This window comes from Panulirus ornatus, chromosome 9 (assembly GCF_036320965.1).
Source record: "Panulirus ornatus isolate Po-2019 chromosome 9, ASM3632096v1, whole genome shotgun sequence".
Taxonomy (NCBI): domain Eukaryota; kingdom Metazoa; phylum Arthropoda; class Malacostraca; order Decapoda; family Palinuridae; genus Panulirus; species Panulirus ornatus.
Genome location: NC_092232.1, coordinates 38156459 through 38175700, shown reverse-complemented (window position 1 = coordinate 38175700; position 19242 = coordinate 38156459). Strand labels below are relative to the sequence as shown.

At 41.2% G+C, this 19242-nt stretch overlaps 1 protein-coding gene across 1 annotated transcript in view; it reads left to right on the top strand.

Moving 5' to 3' along the window:
* Positions 1 to 10240: 10240 nt before the first annotated feature.
* Positions 10241 to 19242, top strand: part of LOC139750053 (replication factor C subunit 4) — an 84460-nt gene continuing 75458 nt past the window's right edge. Inside the window, exon 1 of the mRNA XM_071664392.1 lies at positions 10241 to 10376. The gene's annotated coding sequence lies outside the window, so the exon portion shown is untranslated. The remainder of the gene's footprint in view (positions 10377 to 19242) is intronic.

Below are 19242 nucleotides of genomic sequence, written 5' to 3'. Positions count from 1 at the left end.
GAGAAAATATAATATTGATAACGTGCCAGGAGAAAGTATAGTATTAATAACGTATTAGGAGAAAGTGTAGTATTAATAACGTACTAGAAGAAAGTATAGTATTAAAAACGTGCTAGGAGAAAATATAATATTGATAACGTGCCAGGAGAAAGTATAGTATTAATAACGTATTAGGAGAAAGTATAGTATTAATAACGTACTAGAAGAAAGTATAGTATTAAAAACGTGCTAGGAGAAAATATAATATTGATAACGTGCCAGGAGAAAGTATAGTATTAATAACGTGCTAGGAGAAAGTATTGATAACGTGCTAGGAGAAAGTATAGTATTAATAACGTATTAGGAGAAAGTATAGTATTGATAACGTACTAGAAGAAAGTATAGTATTAAAAACGTGCTAGGAGAAAATATAATATTGATAACGTGCCAGGAGAAGGTATAGTATTAATAACGTGCTAGGAGAAAGTATTGATAACGTGCTAGGAGAAAGTATAGTATTAGTAACGTATTAGGAGAAAGTATAGTATTAATAACGTACTAGAGGAAAGTATAGTATTAAAAACGTGCTAGGAGAAAATATAATATTGATAACGTGCCAGGAGAAAGTATAGTATTAATAACGTATTAGGAGAAAGTGTAGTATTAATAACGTACTAGGAGAAAGTATAGTATTAATAACGTGCCAGGAGAAAGTACTATTAATAACGCACTAGGAGAAAGTATAGTATCAATAACGTAGTAGAAGAAAGTACAGTATTGATATCGTATTAGGAGAAAGTATACTATTGAAAACGTACTAGGAGAAAGTATAGTATTAATAACGTACCAGGAGAAAGTATAGTATTAATAACGCACTAGGAGAAAGTATAGTATTAACAATGTACCAGGAGAGAGTGTAGTGTTAACGTACCAGGAGAAAGTCCGGCATTGATAACGTACCAGGAGAAAGTATAGTATTAATAACGTACTAGGAGAAAGAAAAGTATCAATAACGTACCAGGAGAAAGTCCGGCATTGATAACGTACCAGGAGAAAGTATAGTATTAATAACGTACTAGGAGAAAGAAAAGTATCAATAACGTTCCAGGAGAAAGTATAGTATTAATAACGTACCAGGAGAAAGTATAGTATTAATAACGTACCAGGAGAAAGTATAGTATTAATAACGTACCAGGAGAAAGTATAGTATTGATAACGTACCAGGAGAAAGTATAGTATTAATAACGTACCAGGAGAAAGTATAGTATTAATAACGTACCAGGAGAAAGTATAGTATTAATAACGTACTAGGAGAAAGAAAAGTATCAATAACGTTCCAGGAGAAAGTATAGTATTGATATCGTACTAGGAGAAAGTATAGTATTAATAACGTACCAGGAGAAAGTATTTTTCACCATTATATTTGTTTTCATAGCATGGAATGGATTTATCCAAACAGATACTTTCCGTTTATCAAGTCTTTTTTTTCTAACTTCATATCATGAAGGCGTTGTAGCGACCAGTGTCGCTCTACCGAGCGTTATCTTACTGAGAACGACCTTACGTGATGACAGGTCATGACATGGCGCCTGACCTCCTCACCTTACCTCTTAATCTCCAGAGGATTGAGCTCGGTCGCCCAATCAGCGACGTTTTTCTGTTCCCCAGAACAATTATTTCACAAACTCGACCTTGAATATAATCTTTTACCAGCTTGGTGACCCCAAAGGAATGGTATAGAATACACTATGCGCGTTACACTTTGTTGCAACACCTCGAAAATCACAGTCTTCCCTCTGATCACCAGGATGGCTTCCGTAAGGTGAGATCCACTGGTGATAGTCTTTCCTATCTTACTAATGTCTGGTCATCATCCACAAAAGATTTTGGGGAGTCATGTGTAGTTGTCCTTGACATATGTAAGGCTTTTGACGGTGTGGCATCAGGGTTTCATCTCTAAGCTCGCCTTTTTTTGCTTCCCTCCCTCACTTTGCTCCTTCATATCTAGCTTCCTTTTCGGCCGATCTATCTCAGTAGTTCTCGATGGATCAGCTTTCCCCCTTTCCTCCATCAATTGCGGTGTCCCTCAATTTCTGTCATGTCTCTTACACTTTTCATCCTTTATTTTCAGCGATTTTCTCTCCACAAGTAATCCAGTGTGCTCATACGCTGACGACTCAACACTGCATTCCTCCACATCCTTCAGTTGTGCTCCTTCTTCCCTCACTCGAGTTGCATCTCGTCTTGACATAGTTTCTTCAGTAAACTCAGACTTGGACAGGATATCTCAGCGGGGTACACAAAATCTTGTTAAGTTTAATGCCTCCAAGACCCAGTTTCTACCTATCTCTCTATCGAAAACTCCTCACAGCTCTCGTCTCTCCTTTGACGGTTCTGTAATTTCGCCTCTTGACTCAATGAACATAATTACCGTAATATCCACTTTTTTTTTTTTCTTTTTTGAAACCCCCACATTACAGGAATAGCTAAGTCTGCCTCTCAGAAACTGGGAGTCCTGCTTAGATGTCGATACTTCTGAACAGTTGCTCCGTGTATACAAGGGATTGATTCGTCTTTATATGGAGTGCTGCTCTCACATCTGGGGTGGTTATAGCTCTGCATCCTTACTGGACAGAGTTGAGTCGAAAGCTGTACAACTTATAAACTGTCCCAGGCTAACTTCCAAACTTGACCCTCTTGTCCTACGCTGCAGTGTTGGTTCACTTTCCCTCTTTGGTTTTTGCTCCCGAGAGCTGGCTGCTTGTGTGCCCCCACCACTAGCTGGACCAAGCTGCTGCGTCACATGATTACTGTGTGGCCGTTGGTGACTCGAGGTTGGGCCGTATTGACAACTGCTTCTCTCCCTACACGTCAAAACTTTGGAACTCTCTACCCTCTCATGTCTCTCTCAATAACTATGACCTGGTGCATTTTAAAAGGCCAGATTTTCACTTCTTTCAACATTCGTAAATACTTTCCCTTGTGTTTTCTTTTTCCGTTTCATAATCCTTTCTGTATTTCAGTTAAGGCCTGGCCTTCATGTAGACTTTTGTTCGCGACTGCAGCCTTCAACATACAAAAAAAGAATTGCAAAGACTGGAAAACAAGCGGCGCTCATGGGAAATATGTATGGCTGTACGGGAACATGGCAGCATTTTACAACTCAGGGTCACACACATTCTTGCCAGTCACCACCTGTCCCCGTTCAGTCATACATCCTCTGACCAGTCACAGGCACATCAGTACGTCATCTTCACAGCTTGAATGGGAAAATGGTCGGCGAACTCTTACTGTGCCTAAACGAATAAGATCCCAACCTTCTCCAGTGCGCCACTGAATGAATCCTGGGACGTGGCATCAGGGGTACTGACGAGCGTCATGTTCACGCTGGGTCACTTGGCGTACCAGTACCGGTATTACACGTGACTGACTCAAACGTGGGTCAAGTACATGTGGAGGTTCTATCCGGAACCATTTTACTTTAGTCAGTATTTTTTTCCATCATTCGTCCTAATTCCCCCCAGTGTCATTGTGTCATCATGATAGTAGCATTTCATACTGTTGGCAGAAAATGATAATTTTTCTCCGTCAGACCTTACCTCGACCCTCGGGGACATTCCTTTCGACCCCTCATATGGGTTGCGACCCTGAGACGCCTTCGCCTTCCACACCATCTTCGTGATGTATCGTCCCTGCCTGTATTACATACCCGGGCAGTCAGGCAGTAGTTGGCTTGCTCTTGATAACGAGTACCTCCGCTCCATGTAGACTCGGTAGCCACGCCCTTGCGCTCCTGCTTCCTTCATGCAACTTCACCAGCATCACAGGATTCTTTGCCAATACCTATCTCCTATTTCTCAACCTACCTCACTTGACGTCTCCTGCTCCACGATCATCCAGTTCTTCATTGCTCCTGGGGCTACTTGAACCTTTGTACTGTACCCAGTAAGGCGCTATTCTTGTTGCTCCTCGTTTTCTCGTATCCCTCTCTCAGATCCACGAACCAGAACCATCCACCATGAGAAGACCCGCCAAACCTCTTGGTACTGGCATTCTTCGACTTGTGCTCCTGTTTGTTGTGGTCATATGAGGCATCGCCTGCTGAATGCGGTCACTTGAATGGCTGATTAGATTTGCCAGGAATCACCAGAGCCCGCAGCTGGTACCCTCTTCTTGCGTCTAGCTACTCCTATTTGCAAACACCTTCACTTTAAGCCTTCTTGGTGTACTCTGGTAAAACGAGAAATTCACAAATTAACATCTTACGAGACGACTTTACGAGCTAATTCTGCAAGTTTTGGTTCCTTTTTCTTTCATTACTGCGCATATGTGACAGATTTGCTCAGAATCCTCACCCGATTCGATGGGCGCGACTTGATCATCCTGTAAGCAAGACACCGAGAGCTTGAGTGGCCAACCCAGATCAGAGAGCCAAAATTAGGGTAGCCCATATTAACCTGGCGACACACAGTTATAAACTAGGAAGCAGGTATTCATTCATCATAATGAGGACTTTAGTGTCTTAAGTTAATCAGTTATATTTGACTGGTATATAAGTACCAGCAAGGAAGGTGATAAATGACAAAAGACCCTGTAACGAGTGTCTCGTCGAAGGTAAATATAAGAATAATTGGTAATGGTAATAATGATAAAATAATAGTAATGATAATAATAATGGTAATAATAATCATGATAATGATATAATGATAACTGTAATGAAAAAACAGGAATAATGATAATGATAGTATTACTTTGTGTTTAGTGAGATTTTTGACATGATAATAATAATGGTAATAATAATCATGATAATGATATAATGATAACTGTAATGAAAAACAGGAATAATGATAATGATAGTATTACTTTGTGTTTAGTGAGATTTCTGACAAGCCTTTCCATCCATCTGGCTTGTGTACTGATGTGCTCACACGCAGCAATTCCATTAAAGTGACTGTCCGGGAAAACAGAGCGAGGTCAAGATGTCCCAAGTTTCGTTGTCGAGTAATTGGACAAGCGACGATAGTTTGAGGCAAACATAAAAATTAGTTGTACAGCAGCTCGTCCAGTATCGGTTTGTTTATTCTTTGTTACTGATATGCAAAGTGTACGTGTTGCCTCTGTCTTGTACTCAGATTTCAATGATATCTTCCAAGAGTTCAGTTGTTACCATCTAAGATTTGGCCTCATCGTAGAATAAAGGGGGTTTCAAGCAGTCTGCCTCAGCACTCAAGTCATTAATCTGACTTGAGTTATTTTCGGCTTCAAATCTTGACATTTTGCTATAAAACTGTCCTTCAGATATTTAATCAACATTTGTATACTTATTTGTGCTTTTCATATTAGTTGGAGCTAAATCTGTGACGCTGTCAGTTCATCTTTCATTATATGTGTGTGCGCGCGTGTGTCTGTGTGTGTGTGATAACTGCAGTTTGTTCATAAAAGCAAATGAGTTTTTGAATTAGGTTAGATAATAGCTTGAATTTCTACATTAGTAATTCCACATTTAGCGTAAACAAATGGCGCAACAGATCTGGTGGAAGACCTGGATCTGTGATCCACTCTGCTGGATCTGTAATCTATGGGTGTGTTCTGTGCTTCTCATTCATAAAACATCATTTCACTGGTGCCAGTAGCTGGTTGAAACGATATATAACTTGGCCTCTTGGGAGGCAACGAACTGAGCAGCGCAGTGGCAAGAAACCAGCCGATGAACCTTCCTTATTTACCTCTCTCGTCAAGTTGATAAATATGGTGATTAATGTATTTGTGCTAATAAAATTGACATCGTCCAAGACGGGTTTCATGATGAAAACATCAGTATTTGTTTTTTACCAATTCACGATGAATAATACAAATGATATGTCCAAAGTTCGGGAAAACTTTCATTAGTCCACTCACAGACGAGCTGACGGACGGAGCCCCGTCTGTTGCTATGGCAAGGAGCCTCCACAAAGATAGGTTGTGTTTTGTGGCTACTTCCTTCAGCGTCTCATTTACGTCTTGTCCACGAGTTCTTCCCTTCAGTGACACGTTATCCAGGAGTTGTACAGTCACCAGGTCATCAGACAGTAACAGATATGGTTCATCCTTCGCATTACGCTTGTCCAAAGCTTAGCTGAGATAATCACAGCTGGAGTTATGAGCGAAGCTTTGCTCCAGTTTAAGTCTTCAGATACTGCGTTCAGTTGAGCCGTCATAAGTGCAGGTCACATTTATTTTTTTCCTTTCCTATAGTTACTTGTTCTGTGGTGCCAAGATTGAGTGACATCAGAGGGGCAAGCCTGCGGAGCTAGGCTTTTCTCTTGCAAGGACAATGTTCCATGTCACATTATAGGAGACTAACATTACTACGTTGCCTTGACGAAACTTGCCGAAAACCTGAGGTTGTACATTTTAAAAAAATCCAAAGTTTTTCCTTTCAAAGTGTGGCGTCCTGAATCTTTTTCTTCATCATATTTCTTAATGGTTTGAAGGCGAATGACCTTGCAAGGTAGGAGATGTAAACTGTAATATTCAAATCTGGCGGAGACACATGGCCTTGCCATTACGTGCAGTGAAAAAAAAAAACATATATATACATTTTCCCCACACAGTTTCGAAGTCTCGATTTTTTGTGTATTTTATGTTTTGTTTACATTACTATTCTCTAGCACTCGACTGTGACGTGTGATTGGGCGACCGAGTCTCCCGGACTGGAGTGGCGGCACCACTGAGACACCCTTGTTATTATTATATTTTTTTTTTTATTATACTTTGTCGCTGTCTCCCGCGTTTGCGAGGTAGCGCAAGGAAACAGACGAAAGAAATGGCCCAAACCCCCCCCCCCCCCATACACATGTATATACATACGTCCACACACGCAAATATACATACCTACACAGCTTTCCATGGTTTACCCCAGACGCTTCACATGCCTTGATTCAATCCACTGACAGCACGTCAACCCCGGTATACCACATCGCTCCAATTCACTCTATTCCTTGCCCTCCTTTCACCCTCCTGCATGTTCAGGCCCCGATCACACAAAATCTTTTTCACTCCATCTTTCCACCTCCAATTTGGTCTCCCTCTTCTCCTCGTTCCCTCCACCTCCGACACATATATCCTCTTGGTCAATCTTTCCTCACTCATTCTCTCCATGTGCCCAAACCACTTCAAAACACCCTCTTCTGCTCTCTCAACCACGCTCTTTTTATTTCCACACATCTCTCTTACCCTTACGTTACTCACTTGTTATGTATACAAAAAAAAAAAAAAATCAGATGAGTTATATATATCTTTAAGACATAACATATCTAATATGTCCATACATTCATGCGGCTGGATCGCTCTACCTAAACGGAAGTAGCCATGATGAATGTATATAGAAGTAACTATGATGAATGTGTATTTTATGTTGCATGATTTCAGGATCCACACTTATGCTTTCGAAGTCACCAGCTGGCCGATCCTGACCTGTTGCTTCCCTAAGAAAAATGACACTGACATCTGGAAATACATGTAATAGGCATGTACGAGTGACAGTTGTTTGTATTCTGGTTGCCGCTCATCTCTTCAACTCACCAAACACCGAAACAGCATAACACAGGATCCAGCACGACCCAAATAGTAACTTCCACTCTGAAGCTACTGAGCACACTTACTCCTTAAATGTCTTGCGCTCACGTCACACAGACAAACACGGATCACCAGCTCCTCGACCTGTTCCCCGAGTGCAAGAGCTTCTTAAATGTTGTTTTTTTTTTAGTTAGGAAAATAAAGTATATATACGTAGTGAAACATATAATAATAGTCTCCACAACAAACAGTTTCTTCTGTAATCATGAAAGTTTTACTTTTCCTCTGTACGATCTCACAGATCTCAAGTATATATTGGATTTAGAGAACTTCCAGAACACAAAGAGTTATGATCAGTGTCAAAACAAGCACTTTCACGGGACAAAAATGGATTGTATTGTCACGATGAAAACGGGAGATTTACAAAAGCAAAAATCATATAGTAACTATTCAAATAAGTAGTTTATTACATGTCAAAACACAATCACAAGGTCTGCATCAAATCATTAGTCATCAGGAGTTGCGATAGAAAACAAAACTCCAGGACCAATAATGTTTATCATTCCACTATAGATTCTGTAGTTGTCATAGTATAACCCTTGGGTGCGTTATGCTGAAAATCTACACCATTACACCCGTCTCGCTTCCATTTCAAAACTCCAACTACCCGTGTTCCAAATCCTGAGTCAGACATCAGGCGTAAGCTGACCAGCCCCAGCGACAGGAACACACCTCCAGGAGCAGCCTCCACCTCTGCTTGATCAGCTGTGTCCTGCTCTTTACGTGAGATTTTCCTCTCCCCGATTTTTCTGGGACAGCAGACTCTCCGCCGCTTAAGCAGACCCATCCAGAATCGGGATGTTGACTTTAGTCGACACCAAAGACTTATTTGACACGTCTGGGGAAGCAAGGATAGGATTGATAGACAGACTCCCGCTCCTGGCGGACCTCACGTTCGAACCCCGCTGGCTGCTGAGGGCTTCTGTCATTCCAGCCTGGTATTTGTGGAATCATCAGACACTTTCCCCTCTATGTGTCTATTGTTTCTGCTGTCGTGAATCCATCTGTGAGAGTAGGGTCTGAATTCGCTCCAAAAAGCGCCCCAGGTGCTCTGCACTATCACTTCCTAGGCTGCGTACACATCAGGGGCTCGCACCAGCCTGCCGTGTCACTGGGATCGTGCTGGAGCTCCCTCAGTTGAGGGTCGGAGGAAACAAAATGTGTGTGTGGGTGTCTTCATAGATCTCCCACAGTAAGGATTTTCCCCGCCGTAGGATGGACCCCGAACCAGGCCTCGCCGAGCGGGACGACAACAGACGCCGGTGCAAAGGAGCTTCAGCGGCTGAACCTCGGGCCGATACCGCCATACCACGGGAAACTGCGACCATCACAAGTGACCTGGTCATCCCTCCCAAGTCTGGGATTGAAACTACGACAGACGAAGATGACCATCGCTGCTGCCATCACCCAATCGAGAAGGAAAGACCGATTTTATGGTACGACTGAACCCTGAAGAGGGAGGCTATCATCCACCCCTGGGACCCTACCCCGTTGCATCTCTCGATGCCTTCTTAAAAGACCTGGACCAAAGTCATTGTAACAAAGCTGAACCTGGCCATGACAGAAACAAAGTTACTTCTTCGTTACCCGAAGGAACCTCCCCTACAGCCTCTGGAGAACCTCCCCAGGGTTCACAAGGCGGACATACCCCCCCCCCCCCCCGCGTCTTGCGATAACTTGGTAACAACACAGCGGGTCCTAATCACCCGTTACAGACCGTCACCGAACATCATCGACCTGAAGACCTGGGGAAAGTACGAGGTGTGGACCCAAATCCCAGAGCCCCTCAGATGCTACTGATGCCAGCTATCAGGCATCACCTGGCTGGATGCCCGTACCAGGGTCTGCTTCGTCTGTACAGTGAAGCAGACTCTCTGAAGATGGGCGAGAAGATTACGCCCAACTTCCAAGGAGTTGAAACGCCACGCGTGGGACCCTGCTGCACCGAGTAAACCAAGAGGGTTCAAGCAAGTCGACCCACACCACTAACAGCACGTCCCAAGAGTAGGGGGTGGTGATATGTGCTCGGAGGGCTGCACCCACCTGTGCACCCGCTGTCTTTTTCTACAGAGCAACTGACAGGATCAACAATGTCATCTGGGTTATCCAGTCATCCTATCCGGTCTGAAATCTGTTTTTCTAAATCAACGAGTGGGCTATGCTTGTTGTCTTTTTCTAAATCAATAGGTGGAATTGGATTAGAGCTCCAACATGCATCACTGAACTGGCCACCAAAGGCAAAGAAAGGTTCGTGTACAGTCTTTATTATAAAGTCCAACTATTCTCTCTAACCACCCTATTAAGAAAAAAAAGTTAATGCAATGAAGTTCATTCCCTTATCAGAATTTAAATGTTCAAGAATTGCAATATTTTCAAAAATTGAATAATTTAGTAATGCCGTGTCAATAAAATCAGGAAAATAGTGTTTGACCCAACGGTGCCGACTAGTCGTCAAAATAACCTTCGAATTTTCAGAGTTTGATCAAGTGATAATCAAGAAAAAATCATAGACAATAAAAGAAAATTTACTATGAAACTTCTGACAACAATTACGAATGTTCTTGCTTTCAGTTTTGCGCGATCTTTTATATTAGCATGGTATATTGGTGGAGGAGGTCGCTGCAGGTGAATCGTTCGCTGACTTATGTTTACGTGGTGGTCTTGGCAGGATAAGGTCGCTGCCTCTTGTGATCGCTGGAGCTGTTCCCTACCTTGGAATATTCAGAATTGTTTACATTGATAGCGCGGGAAAGAGGATAGGTGGTGGATGTAGTGGAAAGGTAATATTATGAAGGACCTTTTAATCTAATCAGAGGTGTAACGTAATTGCCAGTATCTATTTATGTGTAACGAGTTTCATTATGTTTTGTTGTTTGTTCATTGTAAAGTAAATGGGTTCATAATTCGTTGCTTTTATACCGCAGAGCTTCAGGAATTTTGTTAATTTGTAGAAGTGATTTTGCTGTTGCTCCACATTTTCCCTTACCATCGCCCTCTTCACTGCCATTCATTATCGTAGGTTAAGTGGATAATGCTGATGAATTCTTCACATCTTGCTTCCCCGGTATAAGTTACATATGAGTTTATATTGACAATACATATTCAGTTTGAATACAGGAATACCACAGGTTATGCATTTCCAGATCCATAAGTTTCGCTGTTTTCAGATTCCAGTTTCTTATATAAGATTGATTACCAACTATGTTAGGTCATTTGTAACGGTTGGCAGACTCAAAAATGCAACTACAGCAAATAGTAGACTTTCTGAGCACAAGTAGAAACTCCAATGGTAACCTTTTTAAGGTAATATTAAAGAATTTGTACATTTTGGTCCTAGAAGAAGTGAGGTGTTATTGTACAGATTCTGTTCATGCACTGCATTATTTTCATTTGTGTATATTATGTGTTAATTATGAAGGTTAAGGACACCAAAGAAATAACAAAAGTGGTAGAAAAACATATCAGTGGGTGTAAACATATTGTAGAAGTGACTTGGAAGGGCACTGGCAGGACATAACGATATTACGTAATTCCACTTTAATGAATAAGATAGTGTGGAGGACTATGATGATCTGGGAAAGCATGGTGTTATTGTGAAACTGTATGAAAAATTTCACTTGGCACCTGATATATTAACTTAATATCAATGTTATTTGTTATATATAATCGTTGTGGTGTTTTAATTGCTCTTTTCCAGATTATGTGCACTGTTTGTTTTCACTTTTGTCATTGCAGGGTGCGACAGAACACTGAAAAATGCAGATATTAGTTGAAATACCGGAATAACACAGTGTATATCATCCACTTTGTCTAAGTTGTTTTCAGATAAGCTGATATGATAGCATTTGATGTAAAAAAGAAGAGAACATAGCTAATACTTTTTGTAGAATATAAGCTTATGCAAATATCAGGGTTCTCACAAATATAGATTTTGATGAGCACAATGTTCTGTCTTAGGTAAAGTCTACTTTTGTGCTGAAATCAACTTTGGATATTGAGTGACTTTGTTCAGTAATGCTAGTGTAGTATTTAGAGAGTACAGGAACAGGTGTGGGCATAATATGATACTAATATCAAGTAAGGCAGTAGTAGAAGGGGTTATTTACATATAGAAGGTGAATCCAGTGAATTTCAAAATGATTGATAAGACTTGTGTTAACTTGTTAGGATTGGTAAGTGTGAATGATAGTATAGCCCTATTTTATAGTTATTTCCATCAAAATGTGAGATTAGTGTAACATTTATTACGGCAAGTAATGGGAAATGTCACTAGCAATTATTGTATTACAATTTGATAAAAGCAAGGCTACTGGTGTGGGGCCAGACCAATGGGTATTTCTCAGAATCCTTCATTTGTAGTGTCATATTGTTTCACACAAAGAATGGTCTGAAATTTTTTTCAGCTTGCAGATTCTTAGAAAAACTGATCCACAGCAGAATCAAGACAAATATCCCACTTTCAGTATAGTAGAAATATGCTTGTATTAAAGTGGTCGTCTGGTAGGGATTGCATGGAGTGGCTGCATGTGGAAAGGTTGGGTGAGGACACAAATGGTTGCTTGGTCTATTGTTTGTGTTAACAGTTGTTGATAGCACCATGCTTGATCATAGGTGTAAATGATACATCTTGACAACACATTATATGTGAAGATGAATCTTGACTATGAAGGAAGTTAGGGGATCTTAACTACTAAGGTGGCTAGACAAGGTTTTCATAGGTTCTGTTGACTTTTTACATTTGTATACTTTTACATTAATTACCCCATGTTTACCATGATTTTCATAATCCCTACCACTTACATTTAATTTGATATCAAAGAGTAAATGAAAATGCTCTGAATCACTTTTCACAACTTGGATTATACTGGCTTAGTATCCCTTATCTGAAATGCCTGGGGCCAGAAGTGTTTCAGGTTTTGGATGGTATTGAAGTTGAATTTATTAAGAAAAGGGATGACTGTGATGTTGATTGGTTGGAAATAATATTCAGTATACTTATGAATCAAGGTGAAGTGCCTGAGGATTGGTGGAATGCATGCATAGTGCCATTGTACAAAGGCTAAGAGGTTAAAGGTGAGTGTTCAAACTACAGAGGCATAAGTTTGTTGAGTATTCCTGGAAAATTGTTTGGAAGGGTATTGATTGAAAGGGTGAAGTCATGTACAGAGCATCAGATTGGGGAAGAGCAGTGTGGTTGAGAGAAGTGGTAGAGGATGTTTGCTTTGAAGAAAGTTTGGGAAATACTTAGAGAAACAGATGGATTTGCATGTGGCATTTATGGATCTGGAGAAGGCATATGACAGGTTGATAGAGATGCTTTGCGGAACATTTCAGGAGTATATGGTGTAGGAGGAAAGCTGCTAGAAGCAGTGAAAAGTTTTTATCGTGGGTGGAAGGCATGTGTTCAAGTAGGAAGAGAGGAGAGTGATTGGTTCCCACTGAAGGTAGGTCTGCGGCAAGGGTGTATGATGTCCCCATGGTTGTTTAATTTGTTTATAGATGGGGTGGTTTGGAGGTAAATGCAAGAGTTTTGGAGAAAGAGGCAAGTATGCAGTCTGTTGGGAATGAGAGGGCCTGGAAAGAGTCAGTTGTTGTTCGCCGATGATACAACTTTGGTGGCTGATTCGAGTGAGAAACTGCAGAAAGTAACTGAGTTTGGAAGAGTGTGTGAAAGGAGAAAGTTAAGATTAAATTAGAATAAGAGCAGAGAGTCAAGAGTAAATGAGAATAAGAGTAAAGTTATTAGGTTCAGTAGGGTTGAGGAACAATTTACTTGGGATGTAAGTTTGATTGAAGAAAAATTGGAGGAAGTGCAATGTTTTAGATATCTGGGAATGGATTTAGCAGTGAATGGAACCATGGAAGTGGAAGTGAGTCATAGGGTGGGGGAGGGGGCAAAAGTTCTTCGAGCAGTGAAGAATGTATGGAAAGAGAGAATGTTACCTTGGAAAGCAAAAATGGATATGTTTGAAGGAATAGCAGGTCCAATAGTATTATATGGTTGTGAGGCATGGGCTATAGATAGGGTTGTATGGAGAAGGGTGGATGTATTGGAAATGAAATGTTTGAGGACAATATGTGGTGTGAGGTGGTTTGATTGAGTAAGCAATGAAAGGGTAAGAGAGATGTGTGGTTATAAAAAGTGTGGTTGAGAGAGCAGAAGAGGGTGTGTTGGACATATGGAGAGAATGAGTGAGGAAAGGTTGACAAAGAGGATATATGTGTCAGAGATGGAGGGAAGAAAGAGAAGCTGGAGACCAAATTGGAGGTGGAATGATGGAGTGAAAAAGATTTTGAGTGATCAGGGCCTGAACATGCAGGAGGGTGAGAGGTGTGCAGGGAATAGAGTGAATTGGAACGATGTGCTGTCAGTGGACTGAACCAGGGCATGTGAAATGTCTGGAGTAAACCATGGAAAGGTCTGTGGGGCCTGGATGTGGATAGGGAATTGTGGTTTCAGTGCATTACAAATAACAGCAAGAGACTGAGTCTGAATGAATGTGGGCTTTTTTGTCTGTTTTTCTGGTGCTACCTTGCTGACATGGGATGGCGATGTTGTTTCCTGTGGGGCGGAGTTATGCTGAGAATGGATGAAGGCAAGCAAGTATGAATATGTACATGTGTATAGATGTGTATGTATATGTATTTATATGTGTATATGTTGACATGTATATGTACATGTATGAGCATGTATGTATGTATGTATGTATGTGTGTGTATATGAGTGGATGGGTCTCTTCGTCTGTTACCTGGTGCTACCTTGCTGATGCAGGAAATGGCGAACAAGTATAATAATGGTAATAGAAAAACCATAGGGCATGGTTAAATTCCTCCCATACAGATTGTAGGGGGATTGAATCCTTTACATTTTCCAATCTCATTGATCTAGAGCAAGTTATCTCCCACTCCACCCATATTCCTGATTTCTTTGACCACTTTCCTGTTATTGTAGATTGTTTTAACCTCTAATCCTCTGCACTGTAACTACACAATCTTGTTCTCATAAATGTATCTATTTTGATGACATCTTCCCCTCCAGCAGCCCCTTCTAAACATAGATAATGACATCTCAACAAAGCTGACTAGAATAATCTATGAATATTCTTTTCTTACTTTACTTCAGGAAATTACTGTCTCATATATGGTGATGCTTCTTTCTCCTCCAAATGCATAGCTGAGGTTATTGTTGTGGTGTTAGAAGCATTTATCCCCACTCTCCCGTATGACCTCTTATTTCACTCCATGGTTCAACCATTCCTGTTATGAGTCCATTCAGGCAAGGGATCAGGCATATCGGGCTAAGAAAAACTCTTCATCTTCCAACTCTCATTTATATTGATCATTGTCCATAATCACTGGAAGTACATATGCATGAGGCAAAGCATTCTGTTATTCAAAGGAAGTGTGATAATCTCTGCTTATCATCCACTGATAGGTCTTTCTGGTCTTTAGCAAAGGGCATCACTAACAACATTTGTTGCTCTACCTTTCCTCCACTTTTCCATTATGATAGTGTGATGGCTGTCTCTCCTGTAGACAGAGCACCTTTCTTCGGTTCCCATTTCTCCTTTAACTCTACCAAGGATGACCTTAACATTTCTTCACCTCCTGATGCTCCTCTTACTACTCCTTTGCCTCTTCTTGTCATCTCTTTTTGAACTCGCTGAAAAGCACATCTCTTTCTAGACACAAACAAGGCTTATGGACCTGATGAATCCATCCCCTTATACTGAAAATGTGTACCTCTGAACTTGCACCTGTGCTTACTTGTCTTTTCCGTTTCTGTTTAAAAACCAGAATTTTTCCTCCGTAGAAGCCTGCATTGTAACATCTCATCCCTAAAAAGAGTGACCATTCTAACCCCTTCCTATTGCTCTGACATTTACTATTTCCAAAGACTCTGAATCCCTCCTCAACTCCCATATCCTCATCCATCTTGACTCTCATGGTCTTCTCTCTGATCACTAGTAGGGCTTCAGTAAAGCAAGATCCAATGGTAATATTCTTTCATATCTTACTATCTGGTCATCATCCCTGAGAGATTTTGGGGAACCTGATGTGGTTGCCCATGACGTATCCAAAGTTTTTGACAGGATCTGGCATTGGGGTCTCATCTAAGCTCCCCTCTTTTGGTTTCCCTTCCTTACTCTGCTCCCTCATATCTAGCTTCCTCTCTGAGCAGTCAATCCCAGTGGTTGTTGATGGATGAGCCTCTCCCTCTTTCTCCATCAACAGTGATATCCCACATGGTTCTGTCCTATCTCTTATACTTTTTCTCCTTTTTATCAGGTTTTGATTCTCCCTCAATTGCTCTCTCACACTGACGACTCAACAGTGCATTCCTCCACATCCTTCAATTCTGCTCCATCTTCTCTCACTCGATCTACATCTCACCGCTACACAATTTTCTCAATAAACTCAGACTTGTACAGGATATCTCAGTGGTGTAGATGAAATCTGGTTCCATGCCTCCAAAACCCAGTTTCTACCCATCTCTCAAAAATTCCTTACAACTTTCTTCTCACCTTTGACAGTTCTGTAATTCAACCTCCTACCTCAGTGAACATACTTGGTATTACTGGAAGATCCACTTTTTCTTACAAACCCAACATTTGGAAATAAGTAAGTCTTTCTTAGGGAAACTAGGAGTCCTTATAAGTTGTTGAAATTTCTTTTCTTCCAAACACTTGCTCCATTTTCATAGAGTTGATCCATGCTTGTAGGGAGCACTGCTCTTACATCTAGGGTGGTTCTGGCTTGGCATCCTTACTTGATATGGTTAATTCGAAAGCAGTCTACCTTGTAAACTCTTCCGGGTTAATGTTGAAATTGACCTGCTTCCCTTATGGTCCGATGTTCATTCATTTTCTTCTGTATGTATTACTTTGATTTTTGCTTCTGAGAACTTGTGTGCTCCCACCACTAGCTAGACTAGGCAGTACTCAGTAAGCTGTTGCATCACATGATTACTCTGTGGCCATTGGCAAGTCAGTTGTGGGCTGTTTTGATAATTGTTTCTTTCCCTGCACTTGAAGCTTTGGAATTTTCCCAAAAACTGTGACCAGTACATATTAAAAGACAGGTTTTCACTTCCTCCAAATTTCATAAATACTTTTCCCTGTCAATTCTTTTTCTCTTTCATTAAGCTCTGTATTTCACGTAAGGCTCACCTTGCTGTGAACTCTTTTTTTTCCATGACTGGAGCCTCCAGAGTGAATAAAAAGATGGTGTTGGTCAGCCACTCTTGCTCTTCCTTAGATTATTTGTCACTCAGGTTCATTAGTATTTTCTTCACCAGAATCATTTCATGGCTCATATCAGTAGGTAGTGGTTGTTAAGAAGCCAGTGACCAGGGAGGTATATTACCATTACTACCCGCCTTAGTATCAGGAGGGTTAGTGACATCTGCTTAGTGAGCCAGCACTTTAGTGGTTGTTAAGTTGCACTCCTCTGACCCAGGCAGCTGCCATTTCTTTCTGCCTCACTAACATGTGGACTACTGGCATTCTCTACATACAATCTCTCCATGTCATGTTTGATACTTGACAACGCTTAACTCATGCAGCTCATTTTTCATAACTAGATTTTCCTTTGGTGAGCACTGTGTGCCAGCCCTGCCTTTTGGCAAAATGGTAGGAGCAGTTGACAGAAATAGTAGGTAGGAACATCTAGTCAGGAACATTAAGTAGAAGCATTAGATAGAAGTAGTGGTAGGAGCATTAGGTAGAAGTAGCCATTAGGAACATTAGGTAGGAGCTTCTGCAAACACTGCACTAGACTTGCCCTTTGCCAGTGGCCTGTTAAGGGTGAGGCACTGAAGGCTAAGAAGCAGCACTGGAGTTCTTTAGTTGTGAAGAACCTGTTGCTCTGGCCACCCCTTTGAGGGAGTTCCAATTGGAACAGGCATCAGAGATATAGATAGATAGATCAGCGCTATGGCAACCAGCCAGCTTGGAGTAATGATGCCTGCATTGATGACTAATGGGAGCTGCTGCTTGGACATCATCCTCCTCCTTCTCCACCAAGTCAGAGGGTTAAGAGGTAATATTCCCTGTTTATTGCCAATGATCCATATTGAAGTACACCAACACATTGTGCAATACAACTTCGGGTACTTAGTGTACTTCCTTTATAGTACATATGCTTAGTGTATGACTGTCAGGAGGTAAAAGGTCTTTTTAATCCACTTAAGTGTTCCATTGATGAAGAAATGTTTCACCATTTGATCATAAAGATCAAATTGACATATTTTTTATTCAATTTGTTCGCTGTTTCCCATATGGTGAAGTTTTACTAGGAACAAATGAAGAATGGCTTCATTCACTAACAATCCATGTAGTAACTGTTATGTATAATGCTTCAAAACGAGAGGCCTGCTATTCATATCCAAACCTCTCAGACTACTAAACCTTCAAACATACCCTATTTTTGTCCTTGCATTTCTTGATATGCCCAGTACCCAAGCCACTTCATTAATTCTGTGCCTTACTTCAGCTATATTGTTCCACTTGCTGCCATGTCCTCTACTGGGTACCTAAACACTCCACTTTTATGTGGTTCTCTCTTCTCAGACTTATCTCAACTGACCTGTCCTTTTTTTTTTTTTTTTTTTTTTTTTTTTCCGCTCTCTCCCGCATTTGCGAGGTAGCGCAAGGAAACAGACGAAAGAAATGGCCCAATCCACCCCCATACACATGTATATACATACGTCCACACACACAAAATATACATACCTACACAGCTTTCCATGGTTTACCCCAGACGCTTCACATGCCCCAATTCAATCCACTGACAGCACGTCAACCCCGGTATACCACATCGCTCCAATTCACTCTATCCTTGCCCTCCTTTCACCCTCCTGCATGTTCAGGCCCCGATCACACAAAATCTTTTTCACTCCATCTTTCCACCTCCAATTTGGTCTCCCTCTTCTCCTCGTTCCCTCCACCTCCGACACATATATCCTCTTGGTCAATCTTTCCTCACTCATTCTCTCCATGTGCCCAAACCATTTCAAAACACCCTCTTCTGCTCTCTCAACCACGCTCTTTTTATTTCCACACATCTCTCTTACCCTTACGTTACTTACTCGATCAAACCACCTCACACCACACATTGTCCTCAAACATCTCATTTCCAGCACATCCATCCTCCTGCGCACAACTCTATCCATAGCCCACGCCTCGCAACCATACAACATTGTTGGAACCACTATTCCTTCAAACATACCCATTTTTGCTTTCCAAGATAATGTTCTCGACTTCCACACATTCTTCAAGGCTCCCAGAATTTTCGCCCCCTCCCCCACCCTATGATCCATTTCCGCTTCCATGGTTCCATCCGCTGCCAGATCCACTCCCAGATATCTAAAACACTTCACTTCCTCCAGTTTTTCTCCATTCAAACTCACCTCCCAATTGACTTGACCCTCAACCCTACTGTACCTAATAACCTTGCTCTTATTCACATTTACTCTTAACTTTCTTCTTTCACACACTTTACCAAACTCAGTCACCAGCTTCTGCAGTTTCTCACATGAATCAGCCACCAACGCTGTATCATCAGCGAACAACAACTGACTCACTTCCCAAGCTCTCTCATCCCCAACAGACTTCATACTTGCCCCTCTTTCCAAAACTCTTGCAT